Consider the following 15,845-nt stretch of genomic DNA (forward strand, 5'->3'; position numbering starts at 1 on the left):
GGAAATACAGTTATTCTTTCTTTGCTTGAGGACAGGATGGTTCATTTTGGCCCTGGTGCTGTGCCACTGAAGTTAGTGGAAGTAAAGTCATTGATTTCAAATGTAGCAGGATCAGTTCCTCATGACATTTCCTCAAAGTTGCGTGTACACCAAGGTTAATCTTTTTCTTGTGTGTTTGTACAGCATCTCACACAATAAGGTCTGGTTCAAGACTGGGGCTACCATAATACAAATTAATAATAATAATAATAATAAGACATTTACTTACACAGATTATTGGATCAATAACTGCAATTAGTAGGTAGCAATTACCCCTTAGATAAGGAGGCATTACAGGTTCTTCTGGTTAGGTAACAAATTATATCTGCCAATACTGTAGAAACAATTGGATTTCTGCTATAGCAACAGGCATGTGGCTGTGGCATTTAAAACTGCATTGTCAAGGTCTGTTGAGGGGCACCATAATAATAGCTTTAGTCTTCATGGGTCCCTTCTAGCACTGTATCTAGTAAAAGTCTTATTGTCACATTTCTCAGGGGTAAAGTTTGTCTCCATGCAGAGCATGCACAAGGCCTATACGCTGCTCTGTGCCTTCGCCACAGGACAATTCAGATTATGCAGACCCTGCTAAAACAATCTACACATAAGGAATGTACAAACCTATTTCAGCCCAGCTGTTGATTAGATGATGCAGAGTTACCCTACTACTGCAGGCCTGAGATTTGGAGATAAATTCCATTACCCAGCGTCTGCATAATACTTTTATGACAGAGTGTACCAGGCCTTTGATGCTCCACGGTCCTTCCATACCCTGCCCCAGAAAAGGAACAGTAAAGATGGGTCCTCCAAGCCTGCTTAGAGAGGCTGCACAGAAGCAGCCAATCAGAGCCAAGCAGGCTTAGATAAAAGGAGTTGCAGGACCTTAGCAGGTCAGTTCCTGGCTGGAACCAGAGGCGCAAGGAAGGGTGCTTCTCTTTGGAAACAGGAGCTTGATTAGCTGCATTTGCTCAAACTAGAGGAGAGAGGACCTGAGAACTTTAACCCTGAGATAAGGGGTGAAGTTAAAGGAGCCAGGTGGGAAGAGGCGCATGGAAGAAGCAGCAAATTATTGAAGGGAATGGTATATGTCTGCTATATACAGGGTCCCTGGATTGGAACCTGGAGGAGTTGGTTGGCCTGGATTCCCCAGCTCCGAGAAGGGGACAAGGCTTGTTTAGAAGCCCAAGCAAAGAACTGAATTTAAAGGCCCCAGAGCTGCGGTTGAAGACCCTGGTGAGAGCAGACGGACAATTTTGTTTGATTCTTTGTTATCTTAGAAAGTGGTCACTTTGACTGTGTGACCCAACTAGAGGGATGAACCACTGAAGACAGGGCAAGGGAGGTTGACAACCTGCAGGCAGTGCCAGGAGTGGGGAAAAGGCCTGCAGTATACCACACAGCAGCAGGAGGTGCTCAAGAGGTGAGCGTCCCCCATTACAACTTTCCATACAGTTCCTTTTCTAGGACCTTGTGCACTGGGATAGGGGTAGTGTGAACTGAATTTTAATTAGAAGCAGATAGGAGTGTAAGTAGAAAATTATCCTGCACACAAATACAAAATAACTTGGGGCTCAATGCTGAGTGCTTTGACCTCATCCAGCAAAGCATCTAACCATGTGAGTAGTTTTGTGGGATTAGGTTAGGCATCTTGCAGGATCAAGCCCCTGTAGAAGTACTAGGTACTTCTAGTTTATAAGGTAGTTACTAGTATGTTAGTTGTTATGGAGGTGCCAGTTGTGGCTTCATGGTTTATGCTGAGTTGAATATCATTTGGGTATGTTGGAAAAGAGCATAATTGGCTTAACTATACTATGCTAAATAATTTACGTGTTCTTCTTGTATATTATAAGCTATGTTTTCATGTAGGCACTAAACTATTTGTTAAATTAAATGATGCAAGAGGTTTTTTTTATTGCTAATGCATGCCATCCTATTGATATTAAAACAAAGATCAGAAGCAGCATGAGTGACTCAGTGAACAAAAATTGCTGTTGAAATGGTGGTGCATTAGCAGTATCTATCTGATCCATATTAGATGATGAGAAAAGTGAGGTGAAATAGAAGATTAATGAAAACAATCAACGGTAATTTCTGTCTCTTTCCTAAATAAGTGTCAATTTATAGTTTGTGTTGGAATCTAAGTATGGTATTGGGACCCTTGATCTTGGAAAGGAGCTCCATGCATGTGGACTTTTATATCTACATAGAACTCCTTGCAGGGCTGGGGCCTTGATATAAATAGAAAAGTTCTGTATTTGTAATGGTTGCCTGTAGACAAATCTTTTACTTTTTTATACAGTATGTATCTTTGAGCTAGCCAATATTGGTTTCTATCTCAAAGTCTGCACTAAGCTCTTCCTGTCCTTCAGTAAAAATGCTGCAGAAATATATTTCTTATTTAATTTCTACTACTCTTTGAAATAGCAGTTTGCAGAATGCATCTCGGTGTACAGCTAATGACCCATGAGCAATAAGCAACTGTTTAAGTAAAATGCACTATGAAAAAGCTTTTACCAAACAGCATTTTAATATTTTAAATAGATTTTCCATTGCAGGCTCTTTGTAACTGGATTAGTTCTCTGATGTGTTCTGACAGAGCTGTTGTTAGGGATACTCCATTAACTTTGTCTGTCATCTTATTTTCCCCAGTATCCAGCATAACACCCTTATATTTCATAATTTGTATTGCTATCAGTGCTGATTTGTAAATGTGCAAATTATAATTAACAATGGCCACTACTTCTATTAAATATTAAATCATTCTTGCAGCTTATATTTTCCACAGCAGATGGAGCCCTGCGGTATGCAAATCAACTTTCCGTAAGTAGTCAGCAGTTTTTACCTAAATTTTGGCTTTAAAAATACATTTTTTCTGTTTATGTTTTCTATAGCATTTAGGTTAATATTTATTCACTGCAGATTCCTTTTCTCCCAATAAGAATTTCATGGACTATTAGATTCTAGCACTGTGGTTTTGTTTCACTTCATTAATAGCTCCTTAATCATATAGCTTGCTTGTAAAGTACAAACGCCTGCTATTTGTACTTATGCTGCAGGATTGCATAAGGAGAGGCATTTAGTTATATTTTAATATGTATAGCAGGAGCAAAAAATGCTTCTACCAACGTAGTTTTTAATTTGAAAACCAATCTATGTGCACATTTTTTTTCCAGAATAAGCAAAAGCATTTAAGGTTTTATATTGTGTCTTAAACTTTCTATTAAATGTCATCAGCTGATTCAGGAAAATGTATTGCCAGAATATTAGAGACATAAAATGTGTAAATGTAATGGATGCTCAGTACATGGAGGGGAATGTAAAAGTCCCAAATTTATCAGGTAACTATAAAGCAGTAAGAAACACTGATATACTGTTACATTTTTCTGATATATAGTATCTTAAGCATGAAACTCTTATTTCTGGTATTTACTGCTGCACTTTTGTATTAAAGAACACTGATCCAAAATTAACACAGATATCCTGACTTCAGAAAAATCTGGAATACAAGCAGCTTTAGTCGGGAAATTATTTCACTGTCAATAGGAGCAATGGGAGAGGCGGCTTTTTCCAATGGTGGGCTCAGAGATTTTATCCAAAAATATGAACACCCTGATATGTGTGTGTGTGTGGTTTTAAATGGCTCAGGAAACGGAGAATTCAGAGGCATGAGCTGCCAAATTAAGCAGAGTAATGAAAACATCTCTGTGTCTGAGATCATCATTCAGTGAACTGTAATGCCTTGAGCAGGACAGAATTGAATGGTAACAAGTTAGGGTCTTCGCTTCCTGCAATTTTAGAAGAAAGTTTGAATGACATGTTAAACAACATTAGTAATAAGTAACTGGATCTGAGTGCACTGGAGCACATGGTACAATTGCACATTCACATCTTGCTTTATCTCATAATTCTGATTCCCTGTTTACTTTTAGGTATTTAGCAATAAGTTTTGACTTACATTAGGCCCAGGATAGTATTATGGAATGGAACTCTGGTCAGCTAGTGTGCATCAGTAAAGCCCATTGATGTCAGTGGGGCTATGAAGGTTTACACCTGCTGAGGATCTGGTCTGTTGCTCTCAGAAACACTCTTTGAAACAAATGTGGGGTCCCGCTACAAGTGGCAAGAAGAGAGGGATGTGGATAGCAGATGAAATTTATAAGTGTTGATGGCCATCTGGGAACTCTTACATAGTTTAGTTATATAGGATTATTTTCAGGCACATAGGACATGGATAATGCAGAAGATTTGTAAATCTGAATGGAAAGAAAGCAACTTCTGGATTTTTCTGACAATACAGTGGTAAGAAACATCCTTTGAAGAACATTGCAGGGGAGAGAGAAACATCTTTGCCCCACTTGACTTATTCATTTCCGTGTCCTTAGATAGGGAAAATCAAGCCATGAGCAGAAAAGTGCATACTGGGGGATCGTTAGGATTGTTCTCCCTAACATTTCAATTATTAGAGTTGGAGCTTTCACTTTCATCAAGGTTACACGACAATGTTGCAAATTGGAGAAATGGTTCAGGTCCCTGATCAAAGGGAAAAGGGCCTCATAAAGGGACTGAAACTGGACAGAGCGTACAAAAAATTAAGGCTGATGATCAGATGGTCTGTTTTCCTCTGATCAACTGGAGCTTAAGGACCCGTGCCTTGAAATTCTGATCAGATCAAACTATCTGTGAAGTGTTTGAGATGGGTTGCTATGTGTACTGATGGAGACCTGTCTGATGGACACCAGAAAAATATGAAGGAGTGCAAAATAAATTAATATAAGGCTGTATCCATGCTCTTCAGAAATCCAGTGTTAGGTATTCAGGAGAGAGCAAGGCTCAGGTGGCATGCCAAACTTGGATTGCCTGCATAGCCCCTGTCAAGGTTCCTTCCCCACTCTGAACTCTAGAGTACAGATGTGGGGACCTGCATGAAAAACCCCCTAAGCTTATTTTTACCAGCTTAGGTTAAAACTTCCCCAAGGTACAAACTATTTTACCTTTTGTCCCTGGACTTTATTGCTGCAACCACCAAGCGTCTAACAAATATAACCGGGAAAGAGCCCACTTGGAAACGTCTTTTCCCCAAAAATCCCCCCAAGCCCTACACCCCCTTTCCTGGGGAAGGCTTGATAAAAATCCTCACCAATTTGCATAGGTGAACACAGACCCAAACCCTTGGATCTTAAGAACAATGAAAAAGCAATCAGGTTCTTAAAAGAAGAATTTTAATTAAAGTAAAAGAATCACTTCTGTAAAATCAGGATGGTAAATACCTTACAGGGTAATCAAATTCAAAACATAGAGAATTCCTCTAGGCAAAACCTTAAGTTACACAAAGACACAAAAACAGGAATATACATTCCATTCAGCACAACTTATTTTATCAGCCATGTAAACAAAACAGAATCTAACGCATATCTAACTAGATTGCTTATTAACCCTTTACAGGAGTTCTGACCTGCATTCCTGCTCTGGTCCTGGCAAAAGCAACACACAGACAGAGAGAACCCTTTGTTTCCCCCCCCCCCCCACAGCTTTGAAAGTATCTTGTCTCCTCACTGGTCATTTTGGTCAGGTGCCAGCGAGGTTATCTTTAGCTTCTTAACCCTTTACAGGTGAAAGGGTTTTTCCTCTGGCCAGGAGGGATTTAAAGGTGGTTAGCCTTCCCTTTATATTTATGACAGCCCCAATCTCCTTTGATGTTTCTATCCAGTTAATAATACTGGGAGAGATTCAAAGATGAGGAAATTTGACCAGATCTATCAGCCGAACAGAGAGCTGAATTTTGGAGTCGTGTGGGGTGGTTCCATCTGGATGAGAAATTGGAGACAGAGTCCGGGTAATCCTTGGCATAATCAGTTTATTCTCAGAAAGAGAGACAGCCTTTCCACTGAACAGCAATAGGAATGTACAGCACATAAGCGCTTGCAGAAATCCTAAACCAGACACTTCATCTCTGTGCCCAGGAAACAGCTGTATCTCTGTCTTCCTCCTTAGAGGGTCACACTGCAACTGCTGATGCTGTTGACTCACTAAGCATGGAACCAAGTGCTTTCCCATGCTTTGGAATCTCGTAATACCTGTTAGCGCTGTACTTCGTCTCACTTCATGGGCTTGCAGTCTGGTTCCTGGCATCAGCCCCATTCTTTGTGTCCAGCTGCTTTGCACAAAGAGTCTCAGTTGCTCAGGCTATTGGGCACAAAGGAGAATGCTCCAGCACAGCCATTTATTTTAGTGAAGTCTCTGACTGTCTTATATGCGAGACTTCGGATGGTGGGCCATTAGCACTTCTCAGCGTATCGTGCCATTGGTGAAGAAGTTGGACTATATACAGACATGGTCTCATTTTTCAAAAAGTGTTGAGCACTCCTAGCTCCTACTCAAGTTAGTAGGAGCTGTGAGTGCTCAACACCTCTGAAGTTCTAGCTGTTGATGGCTAATGGAAAAAATTGTGTAAGCTGAAGAAGAAGAAGATGATTAGTCTTTGCAAGGCACCTGTGCTGTCTATTTTAATGCCAGACCAAACACACAGCTATAGCAAAAACGTAGAGCAGAAAGTTTGCTGTAGTTGTCTAGAAGAGACAAGGTTGTGTGCAAGTCATTAGACTTTCCGTACTTCGAAACACTCGTAGAGGAAGTCTTGTCTAGAGGAGCTAAAGAAACATGAGCATATCTCAGAACTGATCATTGCCATAATTGCACCTAAGTCTTATTTAAAATCTTCCTTATGAGGAGCTGATATGCAGAGTGAGGAAACTGTGCTAATGGGCCCAACTGGTAGAAGTTTCCCTTCCTAGGAATAGCTAGAGTTAAGAGGTATTCTGATTTAGTTTTCAGCTGCTAAAATAGCAAGGGTTAGGCAGCCCTTTTGATGGAAACTTGATAGTCTCAACATGGGAGGTTTGGGCTCTAAAAATCCTCTAGAAAGGATTTTTCAAAAATCTGGTTGTGTATCTTTTTGTTTTTGTTTTTTTTTTTAAAAAAGCATTAAAAGCATTAAAGAAGTGCTGTGCATTACTAAATTTGAAGTCATTCACTGCTTTTCAGACAACACAGTTACATGGGATGGCCAGTCCAGAAGAATTAAAAGTGTGGAAAGGAGAAACAAGATCTCAAAAAGGAAATGTCTGTAATTGTTCGTATTTCCAAAAAGTTCCAAGATTAGATGAGAACAGGAGGATGTTGTAAATGAAGGATGAAGTTTGTGCAGTAAGTGGAAAGGCAACAAACCACACTTTTGTTTAGTAGTGGTGAATGTAGGAACAATAAGTCATGTCAAAGCTACTACCTACTCTGGCTTCCACAAATGACTAATCTCCTTTAGAAGCCTCAGTGACTCATTGGTGGAACAAATAACCTCTAGCTTGACCCCAAAGTCCCTCAAATGACAGCCCATCTGAGCCCATGTTCCTGCTCGTTCTCAGGCAAATATTTTAACACTACACATACATACTCTTCCATGCCAGTATGCAGTGATGGAGTTCTTTTTGCCTCTCTCAAATTTTACCTGGATTTTGAAAGCAAATTCTCATCTTTTTTTTCCTGTAACTCACTGTATATTAGCAAGTGGGATAGACTATGGAATTTTCACTCATCCTTATCCTTGTGGTGTGTGGATAGTTAAACTACTGCAATTGGGCCAGAGCATCTTTCAAACTGTCCATCGCTGCTTAGTTGGGTTGACCCAAATTGTCTAATAGCCATGTAAGTGTGACTCACTTCCTGGGAGCAAGGAATGATGTATCTATATGGGGTGATGGTATATCTGTGAAGGTTGACGGTGCTTTGGCTGACCATGGCAACAAGATTTTTTTTTTTTACAATGACTTTAGAATCAGGCGTATAGGATTAAAGCTAAGGGCATTTGTTTTGGCAGTAGTTCAGTTTTGTTATAGATTTTAAATTCATGGTCTCTTGAAAAGCACGGGAATGAGAACTCAATGCATGTACAGAGTACATACATATTTCAGACATATTACATGTTTTTGAGTTGTGGAAAGGTTTGTGCACTTTCAGACTTCTCACCTTCATTTTCTTTTTTTTGGATTATCATTTTACTTTTGTTACATATAACGCCAGAGATCAACCATGTTAAGCTATTAGATACCAGATACTTGTTAGGAAGACAAGAAATTATGAATCCCTGTTTGGAACATGCTGGTTGGAGAATTGTTAAAAGTAGATTAGTTTTTCATTAGAGAAATTCCAAATTTGAGAAGCTCCGTTTACAGAGGATGTTTGATGATGCATCTGTGGTGAACTTTACCATACAGCAGTTTCATTTAATTAGATTGTGATCTCTTAATGACTTACTGAGAGAAAATTTGCTTGCAATGAGAGTTAGAAAATATTAGAAGGGATAAAGGACTTCTGAATCCTTGTCCAGAAGAGACTGATAAAAACAGCTGTGAGATGTTTTTAAAATTTTAAATGATTCCTCTTGTACTTTCACCAAAACAACTTTGCAGTATATCTTGCTTGGTAATCAGAGACACTATATCAAAATACTCTATTGTGTACTGTAATTGGATCTGGGAAACCTGTCAGGGCTCAATTTTCCCTTCCTCCTCCCTTAACCAACGGTTTTCCTTGTTCTAAGCACATGTGTCATCCCCAAGTGATTAACTGGGGCATTCAGATATGGTGAAGTGTGCTGTAAATGATCTAGAGGGACAGACACACTCACCCCACTGGCCCCATTTTAAAATATGCTAAGATGGGGAGCAGTGATGGTGGAAATAGCTCTTACAGAAAGGAAGTACATCATTGGTGATGCTTGGACCTGCAACCGCTGAGAAGTGTTGATAGAATGAGGAATGTCTGTACTCCGTGTGGTGACATAATATGGCTGTAAGGCCTGAGGGCTAGCTATTTAGGAGGCAGAACCACCTAAGGAAGAGGGGATGGTTGTGTCTGGGCTTTTTGGGGGGTGGGAGAGGGGAGAGTGTGGCTATAAAATTCCTGATTCCCCTCACTTGTTATCAAGATACCATCTAAGAGTCAAAATAAGCTCTAATAACCATTTACAGGATATAACTAGCCCACCCAACTGACAAGCAGCCCAGCCCCAGGAAGGGGAAACATTTCAAGGGGGGCTGGCTTATGCTCACTAGGTGTTGGCTAAGAGGAAGTCACCTTCTCAAGTCCAGCTTCACCCTAAAAACTGCAGTCTTCAAAGTCCAAAATGGCTGCTAGTTGTCTAGAGGACCAGGACTACAGACTAGCAGCAAGTGTCACAACATAGCATGGGGTCCGGTGCTGCTAAATGCAGCAAAAAATTACTGGAAATAGTGCGGTAACTCTAAGCCTAAACACAACTACGGAATATTACACCATTCTTTTTGTTCAGGAAAGATCCAGGTTTCCTGATGTGCTGACAATGCATAAACCTTTTCACTGCTCCAGAAACCTGTGTTAGCTTTATCTGTCTTCTGCAAATATTTGTGGTTCTCTCCAGATTCCTTGGTGCTGTCTGAATTGTGAGGCAGCATGACTTACAATACTGTGTGGGTTTTATTGATTGATTTATTTAAGTTCTTGAACATCTAATTGAATCATAAGTACCTCATTTACCTGCTGCCCAGTGGGTGTAAGTCTGAAGCAGCAATGTTCCCTTGCTTGTCAAAATGTGAACAAGTTACCCTAAAAGTCAATTATAAATACATGCAAAGGCTAGAGTGCCACATTGTAAAATAGCTTAACTGAAATAATAGTAGTTTTGGTTTCTGATGGTTTTTTTTTAAATGCAGATGTTTTGATTTAATACTTTCTCTCCCCTTGTAGCAACTCTATTAGAGTTTTACTTTCTTTGAGTGAGTCATCTTGCATATGATTCTGTAAGTGTGGAATATTCATTGTGATTGGCTGAGCATCCCCGAGAGCTTTACAAGCACACAGTAACACATAGTGCATATTCAGAGAGGGGTCAGTCATATCCTTTTTTGTGCTTCTTCTCTGGTAGTCAGTTCCTGCAGATCATGCAGAGAATTCCATAACCAGAAGAATCATCATGTCCTTGAAACAGTTGTTTACCTTTAAAATTAATAATTTTCCCTGTATACCAAAAGAACCCCAAACAATTTAAAAATAAAATTCTGTGCTGAGAGAATATTGTAAAGTTGGTGTCTGCTGACACAAAAGTGGCATGGCACTTACTATTGCATGTATGCAGCAACCTGGATGGCACATGCCACTACAGTACAGAAGAATCGACATGACTAACACTTAAAAAAAGGATGATGGTTCTAACTTGTTTGTTCACAATCACTGGTCCCACTAGAAATGGTCCTACTGGTTTGAAAGTTTAACTGGTTTGATAGATTTCCCCTTGTTATAATAGGAAATACTGGTAAAACTGTTGCAAGTTTCTTCTAGGATGAAAGCAACTCTGAAGACTTTAAACATTTGACATACTTTGTTTTCTTACTGCAGAAATAAAATAATTTATTCTCAGGCCTGTGTACTGAATTAAGAGCATTTCTGTGTGAAGAATTCTTAAAGAAAATATTTTTCAGTAGTGCCTTGAGCTCCTGGCCAAGATCATTGCTCCATTGTGCTAAGCACTGCAGAGACACACAGGTTGATATAGTCTCTGCCCCCAAAGAGCTTACATGCTAAATAGACAAGAGGGAGAAAAGAAGCATTGTTACCCTCTTTTTACAGATGGAGAAGCGAGGTCCTGAGAGATTGACTTGTCTGGGGCAGAACCAAGAACTGAACCCAGCTCTCCAGTCCAATGCCCTCACCTTAAGACCAACCTCTCTCTAATTCTCAGGTTTTGTTCTGGTGAATACAGAATAAACTCCACAGCATCCATGGTGTGCAAGATTGATGTAATGGTTATTTCACAGGGTGGCATTTGCTTCCATGCAGAGGGTCAGTACAACTCCTATGCTAATGTAAGTTCCCTGGGATCTGGCACTGGCCTCTTTGCACTCCAGTAAGGAGCTCTTTTGAATAGATACTTTGTAAAGGGAGAAATGGACATAATTGGAAGCTTTGCTTTGAATACTCTCCACTGTGGACAATATGAACTACATAACTTATAGGCAGACCCATTATTTCCCACATAACATCAGAAGGGCATACAGTATATGGGCCAAACTCATGCAAGTAGCCCCACTGAAGCCAAATCCCCCCTGCTTTACTAAAGCAATCAGGATTTGGTGCTGCATGCCCTTTTACTAGACCTCTGTCCTCTATTGCACTGTGCATTTTATGGGAGATAAATGGGTTATTTTCATTTATCGAGTTTATGAGGAATGCCTAAATCTGTAAAACAATGTTTTAGAAAATATAGCACAGTTTATAGTCTGTATTTGGGGTGGGAAGAAAAGCAGCTATGGATTAGGCCATCAAGACTCAAAAGCATAATTTGAAATGATAAACGTATCCATTTTAAGTTATACATTACTTTGCATAGTTAATATCACTATAATTAGTCATAGTTCCTGTAATTTATTGAGAAAGATGCTCAGCCCCTCTAGTGTACTACAGTGATGAATGTTGGAAGTGCAACTTTGGAAGCAGGAATCAAGAAAATTAGTAACAGTTGGAGAATTAGCATGTAAATCAACAATATCCTTTCTCTTGTATCTTGAAAACCAAGGGTATGCATCACATGCTGCATAACGAACGGGAGTGCAAAAGTTAGAATTGCAACCTGCTCTACATGAATAGGTCTGCTTTTACAGCAAGAAATGTTTAAAATCTTCTCAAATGTTAGAGTAAATCTGTAGTAAATATTTAAACTATGTATAACTCGTCACAAATAAATTAAGCTGATTTTATGCATTCTCTTTAATTAGAAGGGCACAGCATTTGTTGAAACGTGATTGGTATTATTCATTAAGCAAAAAATTCTCATTTGTATCTTATTATCACTATTCTGCATAAACCAACACAATTTGTCATGAACTCCCTCATTTGCTGTATCCTCAAAAAGCAGATTATGCTTATTTTTCATTTGGACAGTGGAAAATCAAGCCAGGTGTTTGGCAGCACCAGAGTGTTCAGGTGTAACTGTGCCAGTGATGGTACATTACTAGTAGCGTGGATGAAGAATGAGGCATGGAGAATCTTGGGAATGAGGTGCCTAGAGGCCCATTCCTTAGAGTGGTCCTGCTGATGAGACAGGTGGTGGTGTACAGAACCTTAAAAAAAAAAAAAAAAACCAACCTCCAAACACTTTTTTGTAATGTCAGCCTTTCCCATTCAGTTAGAAACTAAAAGTGCTTGCACATGCTGCTGCTGTGTTTAAGTATCAAGGTATGTTTGTGATTGAAGTCTTCATCGGGGTGATACCTTTGTCTTAAATATAAGGCTTAACAATTCTAATAGTTAAACACACACATAATGTACATCTTCCTAGAGGCACCATCATGAGCTTCACCCGTTGTGGGGTCTGAGAGCCACAGAGTACTGCATTAAATTGTACATACAGGACTGATAAATGATCTCGAATACAGTATATTATACAGGTTAGTTAATTTGTTGTATGTATATCTTTTGCCCTTATTTTTTCTTGACTTTTTAAAAATCTCCTTAAATATATCATACTTGATTCTCCTCTTATTTACATAAGTGTAAATTAGCAGTAATACTCCAGATGTCAGTGGAGTTGCACCAGTGTAAAATTGGTGCCACTGGAGTAGCAGGCTTCCCGTTTCAATTCAATTTTTGTAGCTTTCAGAACTACTGTGAGCATCATGGTCCAGTTGCAAGGGCATAGGAATGGGAGTTGTCATGTTATCAGGAGCGGCTCACATTTCAGAGGCCCAGCCTTATGGCAGACTATCAAAAAGCAGGGCAGACACCTCAAACTGTTTGTATTTTCTATAATTAGATTTCACCAACCCAGTAACAAATGTGAATTCCCAAAGTACTACAATAGTCTTATAATGGAGTCACAGACAGTTCCCTTTGATACTCCAGTGCATCTTGCAACCCAGGCAAGATGGACTTAGTCATAAATGATCACTTACACTAGCCATCACAAAATATCCAGGTTGCTCCTGGTCCAAGAGACTAGTCATTTACCCCAGGTCAATCTGTACGTTAGATCTCACACTAAAGACAATGCCTGTAGCTAAGCCTGTAGTAAATTAACTAAAGGTTTATCAACTAAGAAAAAGATGTGAGAGTTATTTACAGGTTCAAGCAAGCATGTCTACACAAATGAATTTCAGTCCGGTGATTCAAAAGGTGACAAAGTTGTAGTAATCTGTCAATTAAAAATGTTTTTCGGGGCTAACCCATGCCAAGCAGCATGGGGATCTCTTTGCTTATGTTTTGGAATCTTTGAATCTCTTATGCTGTATGGATTCTGAGAGGCAGTTTCTCCTTGTCAGGCATTTTTATCCCTTCCACTCCAGGGTCCAAATTGATGGGATGGGTTTATGCGTAGGTTTCTCCTTCCAGGAGGGAGTGAGGAATGCAGTCAACAGGGCCTCTGTCCTTTGATGCTACACAGTCTCTCATTTGCCTTCAGTGGGCCATCCGGTATGTGGGACAAGCACCTTACCTTAATTAATGCTGCTTTTCCTGTGTAGTGGTTTACAATGCAAACACTCAGTATACCTTTATACCATGGAGCACTGAGGTTATAAGTGATATCAATACATGCAGCATCCTACAACCATTTTTATAAAGCCTAAGCACTAAATACATTCATATCAACTTAAATCCAATATCAATTTTGATCATGCTAACACAGAGGTAAGGAAGACTGGTCTCCAGCTGTGCATTTGTAAGTGTTCAGTGAGGCCTGGGGCCTTGGCATGAGCTGGCACCTGGTCCGTCAGCGTCACATGAAACCTGGGTTCTAGTTCTGGTTCTGCCATTAACTGTGTGAAACTGGCAAGTAATTTTACTGATCTGTTCCTTAGTTTCCTTATCTTCTAATTAGGGATAATTATATTTAATACTCATCTTGGTAAACCTGTGGTTGGAAAGTGCTGTAGAAGCGCTAAGTGTTGTTGTTGTCTACTTGGTGTGGAAACAGCAGCCTAGGCTCTCAGATACTATAATGATGAAGATGGTATAGGAATCTATACCAAATAACTTGTAGAAGTGGGAAGCCAAATAAGCAGGGGTGCTGGAACAATTTTTATAGTGGAGATGCTGATGATGGAAACCATGTATTTGGTATTTGTTTATTACTACTTCAGGCTGGTGGTGTGGCCCCCCCCCCCCTAGTTCCAGCACCACTGCAAAGAAGATTTTTAATACATGTGTATCCTAGAGTTGGGTACCCAAAGTTGGGGCATGGAAGGCAAAGACTGTTGAATTCTACTCCCAGGAGAAAGTTGGGAGAATCCCATGATGATGCCCCCAGGCTTTCTGTCCTAAACTGTTGCATTGCCGTGAGCTGTGAAACAGCAGATCCGCAAAGTGTCATGAATCTTGTGTCCTACTTGCTCATATGGCAATTCTGTCACACATTCCCACAGCTTAGCTGGATCATCACACATCCAGCTGACCTGAGGGCAAGAGCTGTGGTTTCTCCTACCAGCTGATGGAAGCTACTGTGGCAGCCAGCCAGTGGGGCGCCCCATGAGCAGGAGAAGGTATCAACAGCAACAATTGACAGGAACTGAGGAATGGGGGCAGAAGGGGCCGGGACTGAAAAGAGATGGGAGCAGAATGAGAGAGAGTGATGAGGGGAAGGAAAGAATGGGGGAGGCTCTCCCAAACCTATAACAATCCCCAGGTTGCCACTGCCCACCCACCAGCTGAGATTGTGCCAGTCTATACCTGCCAGTTGCACCTTTAACTCAAATAGAAGTGAATGGGAAAGTCCTGGTGTAACGGGTTGTATCCCTGGAGTGCAGTCTGGGAGCTGTTGGAACCACTGTGCCCCCTAACAATTCAGCTGGGTTGGCCTCTCTCACATTGCTCTGCTATTGATACCCAGCCAGCCTCTGCCGGCCCTGTTATCACCCAACATGACAGCAGGTGGTGTCACAAACCCAACTGAGTGACCTTAGTGTTTTACCTAAACCACTCATGGACCATCAATAAAGGCACCAGCCAATTTCCCAGCTCCCCAGTCTTGCACCCCTGCTGGAGTATAAACCCAGAATTATACTGTCTTGCACTGCACAGGGCTCTGTACAGTGCAAGCTCATTAAATAGTCCTTTTCCCCCTCGATGTGGGGAAGATATGCACAAGCCTTTGTTAACAGAGCTAGGATTCCCTAACACTTCACTCAATGACACACTGGTTAATATAAAACAGGTTTATTAACTACAGAAAGATAGATTTGTGATTATAAGTGATAGCAAACAGATCAAAGCAGGTTACCAAGAAAATTAAACAAAATTGTAATATAAGTCTCATACACACTGGATAGGATTTGAATCAGCAATATCTCACCTGAACTGATGATACAAGCAGGTTTTAGCTTCCTTACACAGGCAGGGCTTTCTTCTTTCCCACTTGGGATCCGCCTTCCCAAGTTCAGTCTTTGTTCCTCTGGTGTTTCCAGGTGTAGTCTTGCAGGGAAGTGAGTCCTAGTCATTATGTCACTTCCCCCTTATATAGTTTTTCCATAGGACAGGAGCCCCTTTGTTCCAAACCAGGTTCCCATCCCAGTTGTGGAAAAATACAGGTACCAAAATGGAGTTCAGTATGATGTGGGCTGGTCACATGCCCTTTCATTCCTTGCTGAGTCATAGCAGCCGTTAGTCATAGACTGGCTGAAGCATTCTCAGGTGAGGACAAGCCTTTTCCATGGTCCATTGTCTTTGTTGATGGGCTATTAGCACTGTTTAGTTTCTTCATTGTTGTACCTGAGGCTAGTTGTGAGTGT

General features: G+C 40.5%; 1 long non-coding RNA gene across 1 annotated transcript in view; it reads left to right on the plus strand.

Annotated features, from left to right (window-relative positions):
* Window positions 1–1,228: 1,228 nt before the first annotated feature.
* Window positions 1,229–15,845, plus strand: part of LOC141992903 (uncharacterized) — a 37,565-nt gene continuing 22,948 nt past the window's right edge. The window contains exons 1-2 of the long non-coding RNA XR_012640689.1: window positions 1,229–1,272; window positions 2,809–2,859. This is a non-coding gene — a long non-coding RNA (uncharacterized LOC141992903). The remainder of the gene's footprint in view (window positions 1,273–2,808; window positions 2,860–15,845) is intronic.

Source organism: Natator depressus, chromosome 8, assembly GCF_965152275.1.
Source record: "Natator depressus isolate rNatDep1 chromosome 8, rNatDep2.hap1, whole genome shotgun sequence".
Classification (NCBI taxonomy): domain Eukaryota; kingdom Metazoa; phylum Chordata; order Testudines; family Cheloniidae; genus Natator; species Natator depressus.